The sequence below is a fragment of the Urocampus carinirostris genome, chromosome 1 (genome assembly GCF_059441175.1).
Source record: "Urocampus carinirostris isolate Australia breed hairy pipefish chromosome 1, RoL_Ucar_1.0, whole genome shotgun sequence".
Lineage (NCBI taxonomy): Eukaryota > Metazoa > Chordata > Actinopteri > Syngnathiformes > Syngnathidae > Urocampus > Urocampus carinirostris.
Window position 1 is genome coordinate 17,944,696 of NC_142349.1, and position 19,989 is coordinate 17,964,684.

Sequence of the window (19,989 nt, forward strand, 5' to 3'; positions counted from 1 at the left end):
AAACCACAAAATACAAAATTGTTGTTAAACGAATGGTCTTTAAAGTCCTCATACAAAAGTACACCAAATTTGGAGGGTTTCTCCTTTCAGTATGAGTGCGACTTAGAGAGCTTGTTTATCTGCACACTCGCACTGTGTACCACTGGTGGAGCCAGGTCTGCTTGATGATTAAAATACAACCGTGCTGAATGTAGTGGTTTTCAACAAGTTGTAGCTTCAGGTCATCCGTTTCATGGGTAATCGATCCATGGGCAAGATACAGGTTCACATGTGTAGCTTGTGAGAGTTCTTACATAGCCTAGCCATAGCAGTAGACTGGACCTGCGATGCTTCTATTGTATTCTCCACCAACAGCACCTCAGTGGCTTCCTGAACCCGATAATAATCCACAGAGCACCCGCCGGTGCTCACAATTTCTTTGGACTCTTCTGACTTTCCTGAGTCCAATTTAATGGATGAATTTCTTTTCAATGTAACGAGCTGCTAACAGCTAGGTGTCACTGTTGGTTTTGGGTGGACCCAGGGAATTGTGCCCTTTGACTGACAGAATACACCAGCCTATCCCAGTCACGCACACACATACAATCTGCCCTTGGGATAGCATTTGACCTCTGTTGTAGAATACAATGCACCATAAAGAGAATTCAGTTTAATTCAAAAACAACGAACTAGCGAACCAGCGAGGGAGTAGTGAGGGATTACTGTAACTAATTTCAATGATTCACTTTCAGTAACACGCCCCACACTTCCGTCAAACGGGCAACCATGGACCGTACAGAGCGGGAGGAGAGAAACATTCGTTGTGATCTGCAGGTTTTTGTGACAGAAATTATGACGATGCGGAGTCTGAAAAGCACAATACTAATGTTTTAAGATAGCATTTTTGAACGATGCCATCTTTTACTTTCAAAGTAACTAATGGTTGCAGTAACTAATTCAGTAAGTTTAACCTTGACTGAGGCTCTACTGACTAAATAACAGCATCAATTTTACACTGATCGGCGTGAAAGGACGTAAGCGAGTACCCAATATAAGATAATTAACCTTGTGAAGAACAATACCTGTAAATGTAACCGAGGCTGTGCTCAAGATATAAATGGACACGAGGGAGCTTCAATATAGAGAAGAGGCCACTGTAAGGATGTTCCTCAGCTTGATTGAATGGTGCCTATATATAGGACTCTTGTCAGTGGCGACCGTGGACCGTTGTGCAACAAAGGTTCACCTTAAATTTGTTAAATTTTTTATTGTATAACATCTTTAATAAATATCAAGAGAGAAACTCAATGACTCCCTAAGTTTTTGAAATAAAATTCATACAGATTCTGAGGCATTCACAGGTCAGCCTAGAGACGTCGTCTTTCCAGGGTGTCGTTGAACTTCCTTCCTGCTGGTGGGACATGCACGGAACCCCTCCGATCTCCCAATTCTCCCCCCCAAAAACCAAAAAATAGGTTTCAAAAAATATATATATATTTCACTGAAACCCAAAGTACTAAGAAAAAATTAATACAAATAAATGAAACACTTTGGTTTACCCCCTTTCTCCAGTGGGGTTACATCTACAACAAGATTAAACATGGCACTCCAGGATAAAGAGGAAATGAAGACTTAAAAGTGAGAAATAATATTGAAAAAATTAAGGATCAATATGCAAAAAAAAAAAATTACAACATAGTGCCCAAGTTGATAACACAATAACAAAGACCAATCACATTTAGTGGCAACAAAATTCTCAAATGAGTCGAAAAAAAAATATACATATCTATCGTTCGATAAAATACCCATTTTTGAATACAATTGGCAGGATAAATATTTTTTACTCGTTTTGGGTGGTGATGGCTCTGGGGAAAAATCCATTTCTGAGAATGTCAGTCCCTGCTTGGGTCGTGATAAATGTAACAAGAAGACTGGTTGACTACCAAACATGCATTGATCTGGTAAATTGGCAAAGGGCTACCGCACAAAATTCGGATAATTGTGGAAAATTCCAGGCAACTAGGAGGATTGACACTAAATTACAAGGCCAGTTGGAATGAAGCACGGGAATTTAATAGATATCTCTTCTTAAAAAAAATGAGGTACTTTATATATTTTTGTTATGAAACCACTTAGTTTGTTTTTGTAATTTTCCCTCAGTGCCGTCAGTGGGCACACCAAAAGTAATCATATATGTGTAACTGCATTGCTGGGACATGTGTGTTTTGGGGTAGTGATCATTGCAATTAATGATCTGGAGAAACCGTATTATTGTCACTTGTTTCTACAAGCAATTGACGGTAGAGAGCAAACTGCTAAATAGTGCACGACTGACAATGCCCCTCCATTCCCCTTCCTCCTCTGTTCCACCCCAAACACCTTTGTTAAAGGTTAGATATAAACAGACAGGCATGGTGGGAAAAAAACACAAGGGTTCTTTGACCCAGTTGGGCATTTTAGGACATAAATAACAAGGACAATATTTAAATATTTAGACCTCAAAAGATAGAATCAATGAACTGTGAAGCGTAAACCATGAATTGTACCTTAGACTAGGTATGACTTGTGGACCAAAAATAACTCCATAATAAACTGGATATCGGGAGGCTGTAAGGCAAAGTAGGCAGGGACCACACATCAGTGTCAATTGTACAGCACTTGTTTTTTAATTGAGTACATATTAGATTAAATTCAATTAAATACACACGGATCAAATTCTCTAAAACCATATTTTCTAAATCAAATTATCCAAATAAAACCTGTTTTAAAATGAAGTTTTTAGTCAAGGCAAGCCTGACATGCATTACCAAGCGAAGCACGGAAAAGAAATATTGATTTAAGGGTCCAACTCAAGAGAATTGGTTCAATTTCATCGATGAGTAAAAAGCCCAATAAATGGCGGCATGCTAATGTTTTACAATCACTTTCTGCCACCAATTTGGGTCGTCCTGTGGGATCCATGTCGCTGCCGCACTAATCCATACTGCTCCCTGCGCTAATCCATTCTGATAATTCTTCCTCCCAGTGACATCAAGCAGACGTCCACATGTCCACTTTGAACTGGCTTTGAACTAAAAGCTTAAAAGTTGCCCTCACGTGCAAGGGGGACCTCATCAATAAGGACAGTGATTCTCTTTGGCACTTACAGCATCACCCGACTTGTAACGGGGGGCTTTCCTTGAGACGGGCCGTAAAAAGCATCGTGGCATCCCAACAGGCCAGGTTGTAACATTTCAATAGCCAGTAACACTTTAATCAATGGGTGGATATAAATATGCGTTAAATGCTTTACGATACACTAATGTCCGTCTCCCTTAATGGGACGGTCATGTTTCATAATTCATTTCTCATTAGCCAACTGCTTCCTTTTGACTTCCTGTTAGAGGAAAAGAGCTCTATTGTTTATTCATGCACATACCTCTAACATCTGCAAAAAATTCAAACATCCGTCCTTTTGAATCAAAGAACATATAATTTAAGGTGTTTGTGCTACTTTTTATTCATGCATTAACATTTTTGACTTAAAAGGGCAGGGTGTATTATGACCACTAGTTTATTGTTCCATTATCGCTTTATTGTGTAGTGCAGTGAATGTAAACTCCGTTTGGCTAGGCGGCCGGATCCAAACTTTATGTTCTCATGTGTGTCGGATCAGTAAAAAAGATATACAATTCAAACAAATATTTAGCTTCGCTTTTAGTTTTATGCTTTATCATTTAGCCTACCCTACAAATCATAATCACAGAGGATGAGGGATCTTTTTAAAGCACAATGCATTTATTCACAGACAATTGAAAAAAAAATGATTTTCACATTTAGCATTGAATGTGTCAACAATTTTTTTGTATTTTAACGGTTGTGTAAATGCAGCTTTACATTTGAACCAACTCACGACAGACATCACAAACATAAACAAACTTTTTGTGATGTGGAGGTCTTAGAGATTAGCACGCCCGCAGCACTGTTCTGAGGTCATGGGATCAAATCCATCTATTGGCCTTCCTATGCGGAGTTTGCATATTCTCCCCGTGCCTGCTTGGGTTTCCTCCAGGCACTCCCGTTATACTCCCACATTCCAAAAACATGTCAGGTTAATTGTCCAAATTGTCCCTAGTTGTGAAACGTCTCTAGGCTGACCTGGGGTTGTACTGTATGTCTCCATGTGCCCTGGGATTGGCTGGCAACCAATTTGGGCTTCCCCCTGCCCACTGCCCGAGTATAGCTGGGATGGGTTTCAGAACCCCTGCGACCTTAGTGAAGATATGTGGTGCAGATAATGAATGGATGGATGGAGACGGTGAATTCTGTGGTGAGTTGGTTCAGATGTAAGGCTGCATATATCCAACTGTTAAAAAATGGCTCTGAATAAAGCTATGCTCACTTTAATTATCATACTGCTTCGAAAAAAAAAAGAAGTAAGAGTTTTAGCAGTAAACAGGCAATACAAACAAATACATCTAATAACAAAATATCAAAAACATTTCAGCAGTGCCAATTTCACATGAGATTAATGAATTGTATGATTGCTTATTTTTTTAAATCGGTTCTGTAATTGTACGAAAAAAAAAGTTTGTTTACCAACCAGATGATGCTAATAGCACTGTCCCTTTAAACACAATATTCATGTCTGCAGGCATGTTTCCAGTACCCTCAGTTTTGCGCAAAAGCAGACTTGTAATGGAAAAAAAAAGCATTTTTATGCTCTCAGAGGTAGTTTTAGTTACTTGTCAGATAAGAATTTTGGCTCAAGTGTAACACATTTTCCCGCAAACTCAGGTCATTCGACTCTGTCCAGTTCCAAAAGTTAGAAGTCATCACAAGGAGTCATTTTGTTGAATACTTAATTTAACTTTAATAGGATATTAACTTATAAAATGTTGCAATATGCGGACAAAAATAAAGCTTTATGTGCAGGCAAGTATCTCTTTCACTGTATGTTCCCTCTCTATATCCCTCTCCTCTCTCCTACTTCTCTTGACCTTACCTTATTTGGCCACTCAGTTTGGGTTTTAATGTAGCCCCTTACAGCTGTGGTCACTTGTCTAGATTTCTCCACGTATTTTCCTCCAATAGCAACACGTCCTCTTCCCTTTATTAGTTCTCCGTCTGATTGGTTCCGTGCCAGTTTGTTGTTTTACTGACATCCCAAATACCCTTGTCTCAGCTTTATGCTTTTTATGCTTTTTGTATCGACATTTCGTTCTGTATACACGTGTACTAGAATGACAATAAAGTAGATCTGAATCTGAATCTGAATTCTAGTGTAACGAATCCCTGCCTGCCCTAAAACCCTTTACGGGTGTCCCCTGATGAACTCTTGTACTGTTGTCTTCTCTGTTTGGGTTTATTGGAACACAATTCTCCCGCCAGTCTCTGGAATCCCTAGCTTGCACGACATGGACAGCAAAACTGGAAAATAAAATCCAGGCCATGGAGATGTGATGCTACAACACAACATCTAGGCATCAGCAACATCGCCCATGTGACAAGCAAAACAGTTGACCAACCCCATCAGGGCGCACATTAGTCCCTTGCTGAACCTTGCTTTTTATGGTTTATGAAACTTTATATACATGTATTCATGTAAAATGAACAGATTTACAAATCCTATTGTTTTTCAAATCATGACTTTGCCTGTGAGGTGCAGGCACGCATAATGATTACTAACTTGGGAATAGAAAAATCAAACGGTTCCTTCTCCTTTAAAACTATCAAAGCAGCAACAGTAGACGCAGGCAAAGTTTGAAAATACTGCAATGTATTTGAATCAAGGTCTATTGTTATCCATGGCAATTTTATTCGACATATTTATGTATGCAGTACTTATCAATGGTACCAATGGAGTGTGGTTTTCAACCACAGTCAGTGGGAGACAAGGCTGCCTTCTCTCTCCAACTTTATTCTACACCTTCCTGACAAGGATCATGACCGAAGCTCTGGACCAACATGAATCAGCATCACTAACCTCTGATTTATTGGTTGTACTCCCGGATTGTCAGGAAAACAATAGGAACTCAGAGATTTAGTCAATCGCCTGGACAAAGCTTAAACCCAGTATGGGATAGAAAAATTAAAATAATGACCAACAAGGTTTCACCACAAACCTTCCCATCAACCACCGACAGCTTGATCTAGACAAATTTAAATATCCTGGAGCTGCTATATCAGAGGAAGAGTCAGAACCGGAAATCATGGGCAGGATAGGTCAAATCACAGCCCCTCTTGCTAGACTTAAACCCATCTGGAAGGACAAGAACATAGCAAAAAAGAACAGACTCATGCAAGCGCTGGTTACTTCCATCTTCTTCTCCGCTTGCAAGACATGGACTCGTAAAGAAAACATGGAAAATGTAATCTAGGCCACAGAGATGTGATGTTAGAGAAACCTCTAGGCCTCAGCTACATAGCCCATGCGACAAATGAAACGGCGTGCAACACCATCAGAGGGCACATGGACCGTATGAAGTCAACTGTGCGCAAACAAAAACTTCAGTGGTATGGTCACATCACAAGATCATCAGGACTGGCCAAGATAATTCTCCAAGGCACAGTCAAAAGAATAGGAGAAGAGGTAACTGGTAAATGGACTGCATTTTTATAGTGCTTTAACAAGTCACTGAAAACTTCCTAAAGTGCTTTACAACATCCTTCACACTAACCCATTCACACACAAATACCATAGTCCGCCATTCCATGTGCCAACCTGCCTATGAGGGGCATTAAGGGTTCAGTGTCTTGCCCAGGGACACTTTCACATTTAAATTGGAGCTGCTGGGAATCAAAACTGCATCCCTCTTGGTTCCAAGTTGAGCGCTCTACCTCCTGACCCACTGCCACCCTGGGAGGAGAAGCCGAAAACATCAAGAAATGAACAGGTCCCAACTTTGCCAAGACCTAAAAATAGGCCAGGTACCGTCAACGGTGGAGAAAGCTGTCCTGAGTTTCAACCCCATTGCTGCCTTGACAACTCTGGCGGTTAAAGGAACCTGGCGGGTAAACACTATATGATTGTTTGGAGTTCTTATGAGAGGAGAATTAAATTCCTTAAGTTTGAAAAACATAAACATGTAAATTCTTCTTGAACAAAATTAAACAAAACAAGCTTGTATCTGCATTCTTTAAAACTAAACACAAAATCACAGAATATTAAGATGCATTATTTAAGTTGAGCAACTATTCAAGGTATCTTGGGTCTTAAACGTAGATTAATTTTGTCACTTAGCAGCAGAGAATAAAGGTGCATTAATTACTTCTGAAAATGCAGATCTGCTCATTTCCATGATGATGATGATGATGAAGTAGCACTTTCATTGCAATGCAGAGTGAAAGAGTCTTTATTATTCCACAGCTTGGTTAATCACACTTCTTCAGGCTCTTGGTTCTGCTGTTGTCCCCGCATTTACAAATTATACGCTGTATCGGTGCCTGCGGCCTCGCCGGGCTTTTTGACGACAAAAGCGTCAAACGGAGTAAAGTTGGAGAAATGATAAGATGCACTGCGACTGATTAGCCCCGTTACGAGTGAGTCATTTACGAAGAAAAGGTTGCAAGTCCAAGATGATTCATGCGTCAGCGACACATCACAATAAAGTGTGGTGCTGGGGCGAAACACTAGGCATAATATTCTAGATTTTTATCTCTTTATCAAGACAATTATGTGCTTTTTGCACATGGACTGAGCGTGAGTCAGACGGAAGTCAGGACGCTTAATGCTCATCAGGCAGTTTTGCTTTTTGTACAGTGAGAAAAATGTTCATAACTTTTTTTTCTGCCTATAAAAGGCATGATTTGTTCCACTGATTTCTATTATTAGCAAGCTAACAGTGTTTTTGTCCAACTAAAATTTATTTCCAACGATAACTGTCATAAAATTGCTCCATTGGATTAAAATAATTGTCTCATGATTGCATTCATTGATCATTTTTATGGAAGGCTTCCGTCAATGGTACTACAATCAAGGTTTAAAATTTGACAAGATAAAAATGTAAAACATACTGGAAACAAGACAGGATATTTCATCAAAAGACAAAGTGTAAACTGACACAATCTTGACGGAGGCTACATTTAACTTGGTGAGAAGGAGATTAAAGGATTGTAAACCCAGGAACAGTTGTTAATAGGATAAGGTGTAAAATTCAACCACTAGATGTCGCTGTATTGTGTAGTCCAAAACGAAAACATGTATAACATGGCACAAGGAAGAATCTAAATTGCGGGGACTCAAAGTGACCAAATCACTTTGCGAGTGTTTGATTTTTGTGGGTACCCGTAGCACCAAGATGGAAGCACAGAATATGATTATAAATGTTGAGATTTTTGAGTTTTTCCTTGCTCTCATGTAGGTATTAGATAAGGGATTTGTATAATAATAGTCAATGGTTTGCAATAATACTTTTAAAAGCAGATATGCATATGGAAAATAAGGCATAAAGGCTCCTTGAACTCAGTTGGGCATTGTTGACAAATCCATCCATTATCTGCACTGCTTATCCTCAATAGGGTCGCGGGGGTGCTGGAGCCCATCTCAGCCAGTGGGCAGGGGACACCCTGAACTGGTTTCTGCCAGTCGCAGGGCACACAAAGCCAGATATCACACTACCTCATTCACACCTAGGGACAATTCGGACCAGCCAATAAACCTGACATGCATATTTTTGGGAATGTGGGAGGAAACCAGAGTGCACGGAGGGAACCCACGCAGGCACGGGGAGATCATGCAAACTCCACACAGGGAGGCTGCGGTAACTGGACTTGAACTGTGAACTTCCACATAGTGGGGCCGCGTGCTAAACAACCATCTGCCCTGCTGCCTTTGTTAACACATACGAAAACATTTAAATTTCAACTTTTTAAGGACCTACCCAAAAAAGACATACACTTATCATAAATTCAGGATTCTTTACAAAATTGATTATAACCCTATCATTCCTGCAGATGTGTCATTGTAATGTTTAATAGAACGAAGCAACATCGCTTTGAAATAAGCCTGGCTCATTGGAAACTGGTCTAATGAAAGTAAGGTGAATTATTTGGCTCAGCGGGTGTACAACTTGAGTGGCGGCAACCATTTGAGGACACAAAGATGTTTGTGTTGTGCCAACGTCAAGCTTGGTGTTGGGAATGTCGTGGTTTGGGGATGCACGGGGAACACTGGAGTTGAATCACATTGCCGAAAACATAAACTTAGGCATGTACTGTGAACTAAAGGAGCAGGGAATGATCCCCCTTCCAGAAATTGGGTTGCAGGGCAATGTTCAAGCCTTACAATGAACACTTCCAAGATGACCAAGGCGTTTCTAAAGGAGTTAACGGTAAAGAGGATGGACTGGCCAAGCAAGTCTTCCAAACTAAACCCAATGGAACCTCTTTATGGCATTCTTAAGAGGAAAGTGGAGAAGTAACATATTTCTAGCTCTGTCATGTTGTAGAGGAGTGGAAGAGCATTCCAGTGGCAATCCACGACCAGGAGCATTAAGGTGGTTCTGCAAAATGATGGCGGCCACACAAAATACAAAAAAAAAATATTTATAAAAAAGATAATGCTGTGAACAATTATCCTCTACCACAGACCATTTTTAGTCCTTCACATAATTTTTGTTTTTTTTCCTTAGAACATTGGACCGAATAAATAAATAAGATCAATAAAATCTAATAAACAATCCTGCAGGTTACTTGGCTGATTTTAATCAACTCACTTAAAAAAATAAAGAGGACAAGTTAGAATGTTTTAAAATATGTTGTTCCACATATAATATTTGCTCATTTTAAATAGTTTTGTTATTTTTCTAGAAAAACAACATAAAAACATAAAACATGGAAAGCAGATTATAAACAAGGGGAAGTGAAAACGTATTGAAAATTCTTAACTAAAATGTATGACTTGTCTTATCGGTGACAACGAATGATAAGAAAAACTTGATACCTTCAATTTAGGCAACTTGATTCATTAAGCTTTAAAAGAAGAAACCAACATAAAACTGGTACCGCAAATTTAATTTTAAAGTGTTTTGCTAGTAGAGCATGCCTTGAGATTTTGCAACTGAAAAAGGGGTGCCTTGGCAGAAAAAAGGTTGTGTACAGGATGACAAGACGTCCTTTTGAGAAGTTTGTCTTTGCCACTGTACTAATCATGTGCATTGACCAGCGGATTATCCATTTATTCCCTGTGATCCTCTTAGAAGGGAAGGGGCAAAGGAGTCAGCATGAACTAAGGGCCTGTTTTGCCTTTTATAAAGCAACAGGTAACTCAAGCCCCAGCTACGAAAATCCTCCTATTTACCTCAGTAATCTGGTTCGAAGTCTTTGACGCAGCAGAGCATCCCAGATGTGCGCCGTCTTCTATGGCTTGTCTCTACAACACACAAAATGATGCAACGATTGTAAAAACAGATGATCTAAACAAAAAAAATAATGTGACTGGTTTTCGTCTCCCTTTTCTGCAAATGGTGATTTTTAGGTTTTGTGCGAAAAATGACCTCGAAACAGTGATGACCGTCGTTTTATTTATCAATGTCGACATACAGAAAGCATGTGGGTGGTAGAGTGGGACACAAGAAAAATTACACCGGCACTGTGAAAGGCCGGGAACCTACGAGCAGTGACCCACCGGACCCTGCACCGTACCTCATCACCATAACATTGTAGTATCACACCCGTAACCAGACAGATTACCATGTGCCTCTCACTATTTGTTCTAAACCAGTGCATTTGAAAATGCATTTTTTTAAATAAATAAATAAAACAAAAACAAAAAAAAAAACACCAATTTTCGGTTGTAATGAAATATGAACCACAGCGGCAAACTCTTTCCACTGGACAACTGGTGATAAAGATGACGTATGAAAAGGCTTAGGTTTTTTTTTTTATTACAACACTATCTTTAGTTGCGGTACCAGAACCGAATGTTAATTTTTTTATTGCGTTTCACATGTTACAATGATAATGATTTGGTCATTTACAATGCTTGCAATGGAGTAGAGGAATATGATTCATTGTCATTGCAACATGTGAAATGCACAGCAAAATGAACATTTGTCTCTGGTGTTGTGGCTAAAAATAGTGTGATGATGAAATAGCATCTACTGCCTTTTCACAAGAATTCTATACCACTCCAGTGCTCGAACAACTAAATTGATCTTGGATTTGTGAAGACTGTGGTTGGCACAACAGAAATAACTCACAGAGTGTTATTTGGTTATTATGCATTACATAAATTGTGCTGTTAAGTATTTTTGATCTGAAAATAATCCACAAGGGTTATTTGAGTGTGGCTTTTTGGAAAACAATACATTTTTGCATTTAGGCTCTCCTGCCACACTTTTTGTGTTACAAACTGACACCAATCCCTCATCAATATTGAAGTTCAATTTTTTTTTTAATAATAATATTGTCAGGTTTTGTTTTTTTCAGCCACCGTCTGGCAGACCCTGTTAACCAGTGGGTCGGAACCCAAAAGTGGGCCGCAGGCTTGTTTTCAGTTGGTCGTGAACCTTTGACTTGGCAAAAATATTGCTAAGAAAATGATAACTGAGGGTCAATTTCACTCCTTAGCAGTAAATGGCAAAAATACATGATGTGAACGGACACCTACCGAAAAAAGGAGCCATAAAGTTTTGTCAGAGAATATTTACTTATTGATAAGCTGACAAGAAATTGTCTATATGAATCATATTGAATTGTTGTTTTTGTTGAATTTATTTCCGTTTGGGGGGGGGGGTAAATTAGGTATTTTCCTCCTATAATGTAGAGTTGATCATTTCAGTTCAACAAGCGGGGCTTCTCAGCTGAAAGCACAGAATTTGAGTTGATTTAAAATGTATACATTTCTGTAGTTGCACTTTTTCTTTTAATGTTTGTGCATGGTGGGGCTTTTAAAAATGGCTTTGAGCATTTTAAAATTAATTAAAAATGTAGTTAATAGATTATTAAAGGGAACCAATGGAGAAGTTGATTCTTTTTTATTTCTAGATTTGGTTTACGGCTTGTAATTAGAGTGATATTGTGGATCCTGAAGTCAGGCCAGTTGAGAACCATTGCTCTCAATAATGTGTAGCAGGAGAGGAATCAAGGGTATGTTGGGTTTGGGGGCTGGGTTCTTAAGAACTTCCACAGTGTTCTTTTACTTACACATCATAATGAGTCTACTTAGTCGTTCAATGACCCATTATATGAAGCCGAACACTAGTGGGAGACGCGACGCCCTTGGCAGGGTTGTAGTTGCAGAAGCCTTTCAGCCAATCGGGAACAGTTGGCTTTAATGAATAGACCGGCCCAAGAAAAGTCATTGAAGTGTGTTCGGATGCTTCGTCACGGCAAGAAAACGTCCTTGCGCAATCAGGCGCGGCTCAGTCTTCAGCAATGTACGGATGACAGCATTTAGTGTGAATCACGTCCCGTGTGTCGAATGCCTGGGAGACCCTTTATATGCTAAGAACTTCAATTGATCACCATAAACGTCAGTACTAATTGCCCATTACACACTGATACAAAGAGGGATGTAACAAAAGTCTATTTCTGAGCTACTTGTTAGCATTGAATGGCAGACCTGTCCTGGGTCCATAAAGGTCACGACTGGTAGATTGTTTCTCTCTGCTCGAGAAAGTCAAGTATCCCGGGGTACAAAAGCAGGTCTCTTAAGACAACATTCTCACTGATAAGACACTTTACTCTTTGAGCACGACTACACCCATGGGCTACTTTTTTTGCCGTTACTCATTAGTATAACCTTAAACCCTTTAATAAAAGCAGAACATTAGTAAAACAGAATTGTTTTACAATTAGGCAGAGAATTTGTTGAATTCCACCCTACAATTGTGTAAACATATGGTAAAATATTCCACACACAATGGACCTGGATAATTAATTTCTCAAAAATGATCCATCTGTTTTTATTCCTCTAGAGCTGTGAATTCATTGAAGGAACACGTTTTGAAAATGGTGAATCAGATAATCAGATCATATAAAATATGTAAGACAAACTGAGAAAAAGACACCAATTTTAGTGAGCAGCGATTGCATACCACTCGTTTCTGTCTTTTTGTTTGTGTTTTTTGAAGCATTTGTCGCAAATGGTATTATTTTATCCGGCTAGCTCCCGTTAGCGTAATGGCTGCTAAAGGCTTTCCTGGCTTTGCTCGTAGTTCGCGCTCGCTGGTTGCCCACTGTGTGTGGTTTGACGGGCTAACGTAGCCTTTGCTCCGATTTTGTCCTGTTCATTGGTTTGTTTATTTCCAGCTGGCTCTGCGTTTATTGTTGTAGCCCCTTTTTTGTTCCTGGTTAACCTGGCTGCGCACTGCAGTGTTATTTGATTTGCTGCCCTGGCATGTTCGTTTATTCCAAAACGGTTTTTTTTGTCGGCCGCTGGTGGATTTTTCCGCCGAGGCTGCGTCCGCCTTTTGTTGATCGTCCCAGTAAGTCCCTCATTGGCTGGTCTCAATGTTTTTTTGCCTGTGAGCCCCTTTTTGGCTGCTCACCATTTGTTGAATATTACTGCACCCACATGCGACACATGGCATTCTCCACTAAAACTACCAAAATTTCGCTCAAAACACTCAACTTTTTTCAGTTATTAACAAGAAAAAGAATATGGCAACAGTCTTGCTAGGGAGATGGTGTTCTTCTAATGACATCACAGCTCGGGATGACAAAGAGAGGACATGCTGTCTTAAAAAGCATTACCTCCAAAAAATGAAATATACAGATAGAATATAGACAAATTTTAGGCAAAAATCATTTACTATTTTCTCACATTTTGCATGTGTAAGAATTTGAGATCACGCTTAAAGCCAAGTTTTAAAGGGGCATTAAAGCAAACACCTTGCAATCTCAAACACATTTGCACTTAAAGTAACCGTACAATGTGTGTCGTAGCACCTTTGAACTAGTAAACAAAAACTTAACTATATGAGCAGTAACATTGGATTTGGGCGAGCACGTGTGACTTCTAACTGCCTTTCTGCTACCATATTGTTATTCCGCAGAATATAAACAAGCACACACCCTCATAATGTTAGAACAAATCCAAAACACAGCAGAACAACTTGTTAAACTAAAGAACAGAAAAGCAAACTAGTGCTGATATAGTTATGCTCTTGTAAAATCAAAGCGAGTGCAAACAGTCGAACAACTGCAAAACATTCAAAGTCGGGTCTCTACACCCTCTCTGTGTAGTCAAGCTGTTGAGCCGTGTTTTTGCAGGCATTTTGTCGCTCCGCAGATCATTTCCCAGCGTTGTGTGTTCTCCACTATCGATCCCGTGAGAGAAAAAAAAACACAAACTTGCATTTGTTTTGCGGCTGAGGCCCGGCATTCATTTTGACAGAAGGTTTGTTGCTCTTCGCAACCTTATTGATCCAAAAGCGCACTTGCCGTATTCACATACTGTAGCTTGCAGAGGAAGATACCAAAGCAAAGGGACCCTGTTACTCGTGAACTGACCGGCTGACCTCCAGTCGACGCGCCGGAACTTTTTCATGCTTTACATTTTCAACACGTATGTTGCCTCCTACTACCGCATGCATAATATACAGTTTTCAGTAATAGCTTATTGACAAGGAGGGAGGAGGGAAATATTCAAGTCGAACTTTTCAAAATGCATCTATTACACTTCGCTCCATATTAAAGGAAAATAAAACTCCAAGAAAAAAAAAAAAAAAAAAAAATGTTAATGTAACAAGTCCAAAAATGAATAGGAAAAAGGATATGACTATGCAAACCTACGCCCCGATGTCCTTAATAATTGTCTTACAAATGGATTTCTTGTGTATTTACATGTAACAAACACCTCTTGAATACCTATTGAAAAGTTAAAAAGACAAGACATGGAAGCTTCAACCAGCATCAAGCTCCCACTTGTCTGCCCTAACTATGAGTTGTGCAATACATGTCTGTTTTGTGTTAGTATTAAAATCTATTTCATTGTGATTTTATCCCCATTTATTTAGTTTTTGCTTTTCGTTTTTAACATTATCAACAACATCACTGACATCACCAACATATGTATTCACCTCATTGTTTTGTTCATAAATATAGATCCAGATTGTGATGAATGCAGAACAAATAAGCCCAGCTTGAAAAATCCCTACATACATTTGCACAATGGTGAAAGCAAAATAATAACAATAATAAAGCTAAACAATAACAATAAGAATAGTTATATATATATATAGTTGATAAAATTGAATTTTTGATACATTTCCCATGGCAACAACATCCATTTTCACTGCCACTTCTAGATTTGCTTTGTGGTTACCAAATGATATCACTTTAGTTTTGTTAAAATGTAAAGATAATTCATTTGTATCTTTCCATATTTTAAGTTGATTAATTCACTATTATTATTTGTTACTCGAATAATATAATTATCATTGCAACATAGAATGTTAGTGTCATTTGCAAATATGACTAATATTGATAGTTTTGAATATTAAATATACAGTTCATGAATACATTGAATAGCTTTGGACCCAGGACCGAACCCTGTGGTGCTGCACAACAGAAAACAAAGTATCCAGGTGTCAACTCAACCATTTTCACATGTTGTTGCCTTCGAGACAAGTAGAGTTGAGTCCATCTCAAAGCCTTTCCCCTGAGACCATAACCTTTTTTTGATAGCATAATAAGATTATTTGCTATCAAATGTTTTTATTAGGTCAATAACCGCATCAATCACAGCTATTGATGTTGATCCCTAAAAATATATCGACTTTTGTCAAATAATTTGTGCTTATCTAAAAATTTGTCCTGTCCTTTATCAGAACTTTTCTTTAATATTTTGGCGAAATTAATAAACAGAGATACCGGTAGTTGTTTTGTTGCCATTTTTACATACTGGTATAACTTTTCTATCTTAATCTTGTTTTGAAATTTCCCCCGTTACAAATGATTGATAGCATATGTAGGTTATGGGTTTCAAAATTATATGTGTAATCTGCTCAGCTATTATCATGTGTATGTTAAAACAATAAGTAGACATTTTATTTTTACAATTGTTTAGCACGTCTATTATCTCTGATTAAGGTACTCCAGACTCCACAATTTTATTTAAATTGTCAAGGTTCTTATCAATGAAATAAATATTAAACTTAAACTAAATAAAAGTCTGTATGATAAACTCAATTAGATGGACTAAGAGTAGAATGGAGTAGCTGTTTTTGTGGAAAACCCCATTTGGCCCAAACCCAACTCCGGCAACCCCAAAGCCAATTGAGTTTGAGACCTTACCTCTCAAAGTGGTCTAATACAAAGTCCAACCACATTAAAAATACAACCAGTATTTTCTCAATAAACATACAATGAATGGGACGGAATACTGTTTGAATCAGTTAGTATTTAAACATTTATTGATACAAATTTTACTGACAACAATTAAAAATGTTTTACAATTAAAAAAAAGGGTGGGGGAGGAGGATATTACACTGATCGCTAATACACTATGAATTATACAAAAAAGCACATTTGGATTTATTCCATTTTCTACAGAAACTATCATCCGAATCTAAAATATTAAAATGCAATTTGTGGAATATGTTTTATAAATAATATATGACTGTATCGGAAAAATGACCTATGTATAAATCTATCTGGATACTTTATTTATTAATTCTACCAGGGATTAGCAAACTACAGCTCACCTGACACATGTGGGCTGCCAGGCTTTTTAATCTAGAACGACCAACGAAAATGGTAAAAATAAAATGTATCCAGTATCGATCCCGTCAGTCCCGTCCTGTCCGGTATCCTGCTCATGTATCCAGTATCCGGTATCTGTCCTGTCCTGTCAGGTATCTTGCTCGTCCATCCTGTTTCCGGTATTGATCCCGCCTGTCCCAGCCTGTCCGGTATCTTGCTTGTGCATCCTGTATCTGGTATCAATCCTGTCTGTCCTGTATCCTGCTTGTGTACTCAGTATCCAGTATCGATCCTGTCTATCCTGTGCTGTGCGTTATCTTCCTCGTGCATCCTGTGTCAGGTATCAGTCCCGTCCTGCCCGGTATCTGCATATGTATCCTGTATCTGGTATCGATCCCGTCTGTCCTGTCTGGTTTCAATCTCTGGCTTTCTGTTTTCCCGCGCCTGACTTCTCTGTCTCACCTCTTCTACCCAGCGATCGCCGAATCTCTGGCGTTTGTGTTCCTGCGCATGACTGCACCAATTACGAAAAATAAAGCTTGGTGCGAAAATGTAACGCGTTTGGGTTGACCTTCTGTTCGGGTTCTGTCAGCATCAAACAATCTGTGTTCATTGTTGTGACACTTTATGATGAAAATGCACATAACAAGCTACTTACCCAAAACAAATGTTTTACATTATTGCTCTAGCAAAAAATGCAGAGTAATTTGATTGGGTGAGCGGCAGGAGTGGCCGGCACGTCTTTCTCCTTTGGCCAGCGCCGTCTGCACTGCAGGCAAATACGTTGGTATCCTCAAATGCATTATTTTGTGACCTTTTTATAAAATACCTTAGCTTGCTCGTCGCTTTAAAACCATTATTTAGGACAAAATTGACATTCAAAATGAGCCTGAATACTCTTAAGTAACTGTGGGAGGGGACCAATTTTAAGTGATATATCTATAATCATATACAGCTTTTATCAAATCATCTAACGTCACCCAGTGAAATCAATTGCGCTGAGGAATTAGCTTTTTGTTATAAAATATATGATATGTCTCTGTTAAGAACAAAAAGAATCTATCTTTTAACCCCACTCCAAATTCTTGCCCTCTGGTAGGCACTTAAGGTACCTCAAAAGAAGGACCAAAAGCTCGAGACAGTTTCTTCCCGCGGGCCATCACCCTAAATAAGCGCACATTATTGTGATTACTTATTTTGGATTTTTTCTTTTTGTTGCTGCTAAATGTCATTGCACAAAACTGTGAAGATACATACCTTGTGAATTATTTTGTTGCTGCTAAATGTTATTGCACTATTGTAATGAAGCACTATTATTTTTCATTCACAAAAATTTCATTTTTTTCTAACGTAAGGCCGATCTCTAAGCACTAATTTGTAAATATTTGTCTGGCTTTTGTCTTTAGTCTTTTATCTCTCTATTTCTTTTATGTTTACCTTTGAGTGTCATGTCTAATCTCAGTACATACTACATTGTTGTGCATGACAAGACAATTCAATTCAGTTCAAAAAGTTTGCCCACCACTTGATTAGAGGAACAAAGGAAGCTGCATGTGTAGTGGTTCCTAGCCTTTGTCAATTATGACATGCAAATTGCAAAACAGCTGTCTGCCACTCTAGAGGTTTCATGGAAATGGGCCAAGACGAATAAAGCTTGCAGGTAAACTCGCCAAGAATTGAGGATGTGTCATGAGGCAGCCTGAAGGAGAAGGATGAAGAGAGGCGAGGAGGGAGAGAGGAAGAGGAGGCAGCATGGCCGGCCAGACCACATTTGCTTCCTGAGGGGCTGGCGTCTATCCAGGAAGCTGACCCGGAACCGGGGAAGGTCGACTTGGCAGCGAGCTAACGGATTGTGCTAGGCTGCTGACGTGCGGCGCACACACAAGCACGGAAATAGCTCTAAATGACACAATGCTACTGACCTGGCACTTAACACTCATGGTAGGCAATGAGTGGCGGCTTAGACCGCCTGCTGAAACTTCCAGGACAGTATATTTTCAATAAAAACGCAAAGATATTTCGTCACGGCAACAAATGCATTGTCAGTTTGAATTTGAAAATCCTTGCATTCATCTATGGATATCCAAATAGTGTTGTATTTGTGATATAAAGTGATGGTTTTATTCCCAATATGAAAAATTTGTTTTTTTTTAAACCACCCAATAGGAGCTGAACAGAAATTTAGAGACTCAATTTCTTAGATTGACTTGAATAAACCCTTGATTTTTGGGGGATTTTGGTTGGTGTTTGGATGGACTCTACTAGAAGCAGGCCTTTTCCTATTTTTACCATTTTCATGCTACACTGAAAAATGAAAATAAAAAAAAGTAATTCTCTAGCACTTTCCTCAACACCCATTCCTCGAACCTAATGTGTTCCGCCCCGAACCCTCCTGATAAAGGAAAGCTAAAAGCAGATAGCCGCAGTGGAAACAAAAACACAAAGGCCCTATGAACTCAGTTGGTTATTGATAACACATACTGTTACACGGGATTGGGTAGGGTTACTTTAACTGGATTACTTTCAATTACTTTTGGATTACTCCAAAACCAAATATGCTAATAAAAGACAAAAGAAACTAAATATAAATAAAATTACTACATTTTGTGCAGGCTTGGGGAGTAACAGAATACATGGAATGGCAAAAAATGATGTTGGCAAGCTGTTTGGATTTTTTTTCATTTTTTTCTCTCGCATTTTATGTTAGTTTTACCAGAGATCAAAGAGATCAAAGCCAGGAGAGAAAGCTTACCACGTGTTGTGAGTCATAATTTTATTCATATTTAGTTTCTTCTGTCTTTTATTAGCATATTTGGTATTGGAGTAATCCAAAAGTACTTGAAAGTAATCAAGTTAAAGTAACCCTACCCAACCCTGCACATACATAATAGAGGAAATGTTTAGCTTCCCACTTTTTGAGGGCATCTCAAACAAAGCAGGTCACCTGCATTATGAAGTATATTCCATGTCAGAATCCTCTGCTTTTACTCTCAGGTCAACACAGGTGCTTGGAAATGCTTTTACAGGCGGCCATTTACATTGGTGTTTCTTAACATGTTTTGAGCCAAACTACATATTTGTATCCCAAAAACTGCAGGCACACCAACCGTCAAAAACTGTTTAAAAATTACCAGTTGAAAGTATGTTATTTTCTTTATAAAGTATGTGTGAACAATGACCAATTAAGTTCAAAGAGCACTTATAATTATTTTCTAAAACGGCTATCTTTTCCGTATCTTAATTTAAGCTAGTTCCTATTCTTGCCGCAAAACACATTAGGTATGAGGAATGGGGGTAGGGGTCTAGTGTGGTAGTTTCATGCTCATCCCCATATTTTTTCCCCTTTTATTTTTCTTTATTAGTGTAGCATGAAAACTGTGA

The 19,989-nt window shown here is 38.7% G+C and overlaps 1 protein-coding gene across 1 annotated transcript in view; it reads right to left on the reverse strand.

The window, feature by feature from the left end:
- elfn1a (extracellular leucine-rich repeat and fibronectin type III domain containing 1a) overlaps positions 1–19,989 on the reverse strand; it is a 134,596-nt gene that overhangs the window by 34,070 nt on the left and 80,537 nt on the right. Inside the window, exon 2 of the mRNA XM_088329388.1 lies at positions 10,259–10,330. The gene's annotated coding sequence lies outside the window, so the exon portion shown is untranslated. The remainder of the gene's footprint in view (positions 1–10,258; positions 10,331–19,989) is intronic.